This window comes from Theobroma cacao, chromosome 2 (genome assembly GCF_053813885.1).
Source record: "Theobroma cacao isolate CCN51 chromosome 2, ASM5381388v1, whole genome shotgun sequence".
NCBI classification, from domain to species: domain Eukaryota; kingdom Viridiplantae; phylum Streptophyta; class Magnoliopsida; order Malvales; family Malvaceae; genus Theobroma; species Theobroma cacao.
In genome coordinates this window covers 40,410,469-40,417,513 of record NC_142640.1, presented here as the reverse complement: position 1 = coordinate 40,417,513, position 7,045 = coordinate 40,410,469, and the positions used below count along the sequence as shown (strand labels likewise).

At 32.5% G+C, this 7,045-nt stretch overlaps 1 non-coding gene across 1 annotated transcript; it reads right to left on the bottom strand.

Annotated features, from left to right (window-relative positions):
• Positions 1 to 1,606: 1,606 nt before the first annotated feature.
• On the bottom strand, positions 1,607 to 1,713 carry LOC148764277 (small nucleolar RNA R71). The gene has a single exon (XR_016025003.1). It is a non-coding gene; the product is annotated as a small nucleolar RNA R71 (small nucleolar RNA).
• Positions 1,714 to 7,045: the final 5,332 nt, after the last annotated feature.

Here is a 7,045-nt window from a genome sequence, read left to right as displayed (position 1 = left end):
ATTGACTTCTTTCTTCACCCAACTTGGCTTGACTAAAGCTTATAAAAATAACCTTTCAGAGGACTTAAGAGAAGAGAAGAAGAAAAACACCAGATTAATAGCTGAGACTCAAGCTACAGAGTCATTGAAGGAATTTGAAGAATTCAAGGAGATTTGGAGATCAAGAATACATTCCTTGGTTTTTTCTATCTTTTTGTTATTCTTTTATTCCCTTGGTTTTAATGTTTAAATTTTATTCAATGATGATGTATAACTTGATGAGGAACTAAATTTCTAATCTAAGATTATGATTAAACTCGATATATAGTCTAAATTTTTTATCTCTCGTTTACTTATGTTTGATAGATTTAAGTTGTTTATTTTATTTTTTTCTTAATGCTTCTAATTGCTTGATCATCAATTAGATTGAATTGGAAACCTAGGTTAAACCTTAACGAAGGAGATTTAGGTAGACCTTGAATAAAATAACGTATGATCGAATACACTTGGTTGATTAGGTGGTTTGATTTGCATATAGGGTAGACATACACTTATAAGCCATATGTAGCCAAGATTAAAGCATAAACTTAATGAATCTTTCTTTAATTTAATTTGCATAGACATATAGTAAATTAATTGGGAGAGGTATTTTTATAAGAAACTTGACAGAGACTTGTAAATAATTTAGAACTCTAGGTTAGTAATTTAATCCATTAAACTGAGTTAAGAGAGAGAGAGACAATAATCAGATGAAGTATTGAGGGATATTATAATCTTAGGTCTGGTAGTTAAGTGAGATTTATTTAATATTTAATTTTAATTTTAGTTTATTAGTTTTAATTTTTTTTAATTGTTTGGACAAAATTAGGATGTTATAATTTTAGTAGTTAATAGTAAGAATTAAACAATTCTCCGTGGGAACGATACTCTACTTCATTACTATATTACTTGTTAACGATACGTGTACTTGCGTGAGTAGAAAATTCAACAACAAGTTTTTAGCGTCGTTGCTAGGGAATTGATTTTTAATTCTTTTTTGTTAATATTAATACCAAGCATTCTTAATTTTAATCTAGACTTTTCTTTTCTTTAATTTTATTTTTTTTAGGTACTTTTGGTCGTTGTATGCGAAGAGCCCAAAATTTAGAAATTGTTCCTTTTGATCCAGAAATTGAAAAGACTTTTCGAAGACTTCGGAAGAAAAATAAAAAAGGTTTATGCTCCAAGTAAAACAATGGCTTATCAACAAGAGGAAGAGACCAAGTCTTTGAGGGATTATGCAGTCCCACAAGTACAAAATCTCCACTCTAGTATCCGAAGACCTCCTATTCAAGCCAAGAATTTTGAAATTAAGCCATCAATTATTCAGATGATTCAAACTGTTGTTTAGTTTGGGGGTTTACCTAATGATGATCCGAATGCTCATATAATAAATTTTCTGGAAATCTGCGATACATTCAAGGCTAATGGTGTTACTGATGATGCCATAAGATTGAGGCTTTTTACTTTTTCATTGAGAGATAAAGTAAAGAGTTGGTTAAATTCGCTTCCTGTTGGTTCCATTAATACTTGAGATGATTTGGCTCAAAAATTCTTAGCAAAATTTTTCCCACCTGCAAAGTCAGCAAAAATGCGGAATGATATTACTTCTTTTATGCAATTTGATTCTGAATCACTATATGAAGCTTGGGAAAGGTATAAGGATTTGATGAGAAGATGTCCTCACCATGGATTACCTAAGTGGCTGCAAGTTCAGACTTTTTATAATGGTTTGTTGGGACCTTTTAGAACTACCATTGATGCTGCCACTGAAGGTGCACTTATGAATAAATCCATTGATGAGGCTTATGATTTGTTCGAAGAGATAGCGTCTAATAATTATCAATGGCCATCTGAAAGATTGGGTAGAAGAAAAATTGTTGGAATTCATGAATTAGATGTGATAAACACTGTCTCTACACACTTGGCCTCTCTCGCAAAGAAAATAGATAAACTAAGTATTAATGTTGTTCAGAACTCCTTTTATGACATGTGAATTTTGTGGGGAAGGACATTCAAATGAAAATTGTCCCATCTATTCTGAGTCTTGTCAATTTGTTGGAAATATGCAACAGAACAATCCCTATTCCAACACTTATAATCCTGGTTGGAGGAATCATCCTAATTTTTCATGGAATAACAACCAAGGGTCCTCATCAATGGCTAAGTCAAACTTTCCCCTTGGATTTCCATCTAAAGCCCCTATGCTAGAGAAAAAGCCTTCAATGGAGGATATGTTCATGCAATTCATGACAAAGACTGATGCATTCATAACAAAGACTGACGCATTTATGATAAGGACTGATGCCTCCATTCAAAATCAAGCAGCTTTAATTAGAAATCTTGAGATACAAGTAGGCCAACTTGCTAGTGCTTTAAATACTAGACCTCTAGGTACCTTACCAAGTGATATTGAACCTATCCCAAGAAGAGAAAGTAAGGAACATTGCATGGCAATCACTCTCTACAATGGAAAAGAGGTACATAAAAAGGTAAGTAATCAAGCATTAAATCCTAAGATTTCAATTCAATCTGATGAGAAAGAAATTGAAAAAGATGCTAAAAAAGAAATTATGGTTGAAAACTCTGCTGAAAATTCAAAAGAAAAATCACAATCTGCCCCCATACCTCCACTACTTTTTCCTTAACATTTTCAAAAGCAAAAACTTGACAAACAATTCCAAAGATTTCTTGAGGTATTTAAAAAACTGCACATTAATATTCCTTTTGCTGAAGCTTTAGAACAAATGCCAAGTTATCTTAAATTCTTGAAAAACATCTTGACCAAAAAGAAGAAATTGGAAGAGTTTGAGACAGTTGCACTTACTGAAGAGTGCAGTGCCATAATCCAGAATAAGCTTCCACCAAAGCTTAAAGATTCGAGGAGTTTTTCTATTCCATGCATTATTGATAGTTTTAAAATTTCTAAAGCTTTATGTGATTTAAGTGCTAGTGTTTCAATAATCTATTGCCAGGAAACTTAGATTTCAAGCGATACAACCTATTACAGTTACCTTGCAATTAGCAGACAGAACAATCAAGCACCCAGTTGGGATCATAGAGGATGTTTTGCTTAAAGTTGGGCATTTATACATTCCGGTAGACTTCATTGTGCTCGAGATTGGAGATGATGTTGAAATTCTTCTTATTTTAGGAAGACCATTCTTAGCTACAACTGAAGCACTTATTGATGTGACGAATGGCAAAATAACTTTTAGAGTTAGAGAGGAGGAAGTGGCATTTAATTTGTTCCATGCAACTCAATATCCCTATATAGATAGTTGCTATAAAGTGGATTTAGTCAATGAAGGTAAAGGTAAGCCTATTCCACCACCTTCAATAGAGCAGGCACCAATTCTTGAGACAAAACCACCACCACTTTCTAGCTATCTTGATTTTGTGATTGGACAGCGAATAGTACTTTCTGATTCACAACCCCATCTTTTGTCATGGAATGTTAGACCATATTGGGGGAACAAGTTTACAGTAAAAAAAATCCATCCCTATGATGTTGTCGAGATTTATAGTGGACTTATCGGAGCAGTCAAGGTCAATCAAGAAAATCTCGAGCCGTACAAAGTAATGCAGAATGGGGTACCACAGTTAAACTAGTGACTATAAAGAAGCGCTTCTTAGGAGGTAACCCAAGCACTCTAACTTACTTTCTTTTATATTTTTTCTATTATTTATTTTTTATTTATTTAATTATTAAATTTTAACACTTTTTTTATTTTGTGCAGGTTCATAAAAAAATTTTAAAATTTTAAAAAAAAAATTCAAAAAAATAAAATAATTAAAAAAATGGTAAGCTACGGCTTCGCCGAGTGAAGCAACGTGAGCCGTGGCTCCGAAAAAAAAAAACACATGCAAGATCCAAGAAATGGGTAGAATAAAAAAAGATTGAGACATTTTCTATCAATTCATGTTTTATATTGTTTTATAATTGCTTTATATTTGTGTTTGATGGAAAAAAATACTAATGGTAATTTTTCTTGTTATGAACAACCAATATGCCTGCTTGTTTAGACCACTAGCCTAAACTTATCGAACTTATGGCTAGTGTTAGAGTTCTTGATGTTTGGGGGTCTTGCTTTGAGAGACTTCAAAATCCTCTAAACCAAAATCAAGATGATGTTAAGACATCAAATGTTCAACTACTATTAGAAGTAACTAACCTTCTGCCAACCCAATTGAAGGGACACAAGGTGTTGTCACGACTCGATACTCTCTTCGAGCCCGTGACAACAGTCGCGATGTCTCGATAGACATTTATTACCCAGAATGTCAACCAAAATCTCGCAAGGCTCTTGCATCAATTTTATGTTTCCCATGTGAGCAACAGTTACTAAATATGATGTTTTGAAACAATATAGACTATTTTCAAATCAAAACGATCAAAAAGTAATTTCTACTACACAGGGGTATTTTGGTCATTTTACCCAAAAATTTCGAAACCTGTTAAAAATATAATATATAAATGAAAAATATACATTTCATATCTAAAAATAAGTTTAGTTATCTAAATCATCCATTTAAAATAAATTTTTGGCTAATCAAACTAAATAAAAATATTAAATAAAATATTTTATTTTCTTATAAAATAATATTTATAGAACTCTGCGTAAATAATTTTTGTAACATAAAAACAAAATAAATTCATATATATAATAGCACACTAAACCAGGTATACAAAAATATTCTACAATGACATGTGGGCCCTCAAAATAACCGAAAACATACAAGACTGTAGACCTTCAATTTCTAAGGATGCAAATCCAAAAGCAACCCTCGACAAAATCGATTGTCTACAGACTATCCTGAGCCTGAAATGGGTAAAAAAAAGGGGTGAGTTTTTATAAACCTAGTGAGTAAGCAAAATTCATCTATAACATCTAAAGCCGAGTAAATGGAGACAGTTAAATCATCCTATCATAATATAGTTCATTACAATCAAAACTCATTTCAATCCAAGTAAAACAATTACATTTCATCAAAACAATCAGCAAGGCTTATGACTTTCTTAAAACTTAGCTCGTGCCAAAACTCGTACTCAATGACACCTTGGCCCTGGCATCCAATTGAGTCCGTCAAGGTTGTTAAAATGATATATACACATAAAACAAGTTTTTACGTTTTACAAACATAGTTGTTCCTTGGCGTTGGCTGAGTTTCACCTTCACGTGGTGGTTCGACGTGAAGTGAACTCTAACTTTACCATAGGAGATACCCTCCGCACCTCTTGTACCGAGGTAAAATATAACGGGTTTACCGTGCCCCTCTAATAGGCTGGTCTACGAAAACCTGCCCACTGCAGTAAGCTAATCAAATAACCCACCAATTCAATAAAATTTTCGACAGCATGACATGGCTAATATAATATTACCAGCCTGTCAAGGCAAAGCAAAACAGTTCATATATTCCACACAAACACAAATCCAGCCATGCTTGCCATCACATTGTCATAAGCCATCAATTCAAACCATATGTCAAAACATATATATATATATATATATATATATATATATATATATATATAACGAATGTATAGCCTCCACTTACTCTATTTCAAAAATCAACATTTAGTTTCAAAATAATTTATAAATCTCATTTATTTAACCAACATTTAAAATGCAAAACATAATAATTTGCAAATTAAGTGCCTTATTCTTTAAAATATTAAAACAAGTATAAACCACTTTAGATAATTAAGATGAACATTTGATTACTCACAATAGTAGGAGTTTGGAGTACTCCTTTTCTTGGACCTCAAGCACAATATCTTTACCCTTATCCGAGGGCTCACCACCTATACATAATACATGACATGTAATTTAATATATTTTGTGCCAAACTGTTATAAAACTATTTCAGGCTCTATATGAATGCATGACATTGAATGAGAATTGTCCGAATAATCACTTAAAGACGGTGTTCTACATGGGTTCAATTATGATCAGACTGAATTGGCATTCGACCTAACTCGCACTATGCCTTGTTTAATTAGCCAAAACATCCAATTATCTTCATTACACTTTCAATATTCCAAATACACCAAAGTACCTCAATGAGCTTAATTGTGACTTAATTCACCGTAATTGAAATTCATTCATATTTCGATATCCGATGCCATAAATCATCAATTCCTAGCTAAATAACATGATTTACAACCAAATCCATCATCAACATGCCCTATAGAAAATTTGGCCAAATGAGGGTGGTTAAAGAACATGTGATTTTCTTACTTGTTTTTCCTTCCAAACATCACAAAATGACTAAAAACACTAAGATATTATAAAATCTAGCAAAATTCATCACCAAAACTTCTCTCTCTAGATTTGGCCAGCAAAGGTTCCCTCTTGAAAACTTGAATTTCAGCCATAGAGAATGAAAAAGAATGCATGAGAAAGGTAGATCACAGGCTAAAATTAAAAAATCTTACCTTTACTTGCTTGATTCCTTGAAATCCAATAATTTCTCTTGAATTTTTCCTTTCTAGGTTTGTTCTTCTCTTTTTCTTTTTGTTCCCTTGCTTGGCCGGCCATAAAAGTGAAATGGGAGAAGCTTAAGTCGGTTTATAAAGGAAAATCATAAAAATATTAAAGCTTGACACATGTCACCACTTGATTGGTCCATGATTAAAAACTTAACCATTAAGCAATTTCTCAACACCACATGTAATCCCATAATTATCCAAAGTATAAAGTGATAATAGCTGAAATTCATGGGCTTGACAAGTGTCATGGTGGTGTAAAATTTCAATTACATCCTCATGGATACGTGAAATGACCGTGTTGCCCTTTTACTCGAAAAATGTCGAAATTGAAATTTTTTACTCCACAATTTCAAATTATGCTCCAAATAGTCAAAATTGGTCAAAAATCTCATCCAATATTCCAATTTTGCCTTTGAGTGGCAAAATGACCATTTTGCCCCTACGTTATGAAAATTCTTGACTAAACTCCAAATCAACCCTCGAACTCTAAATCACCATATTAAGATATTTTAAGGTTCAATAACTCTTAAATGC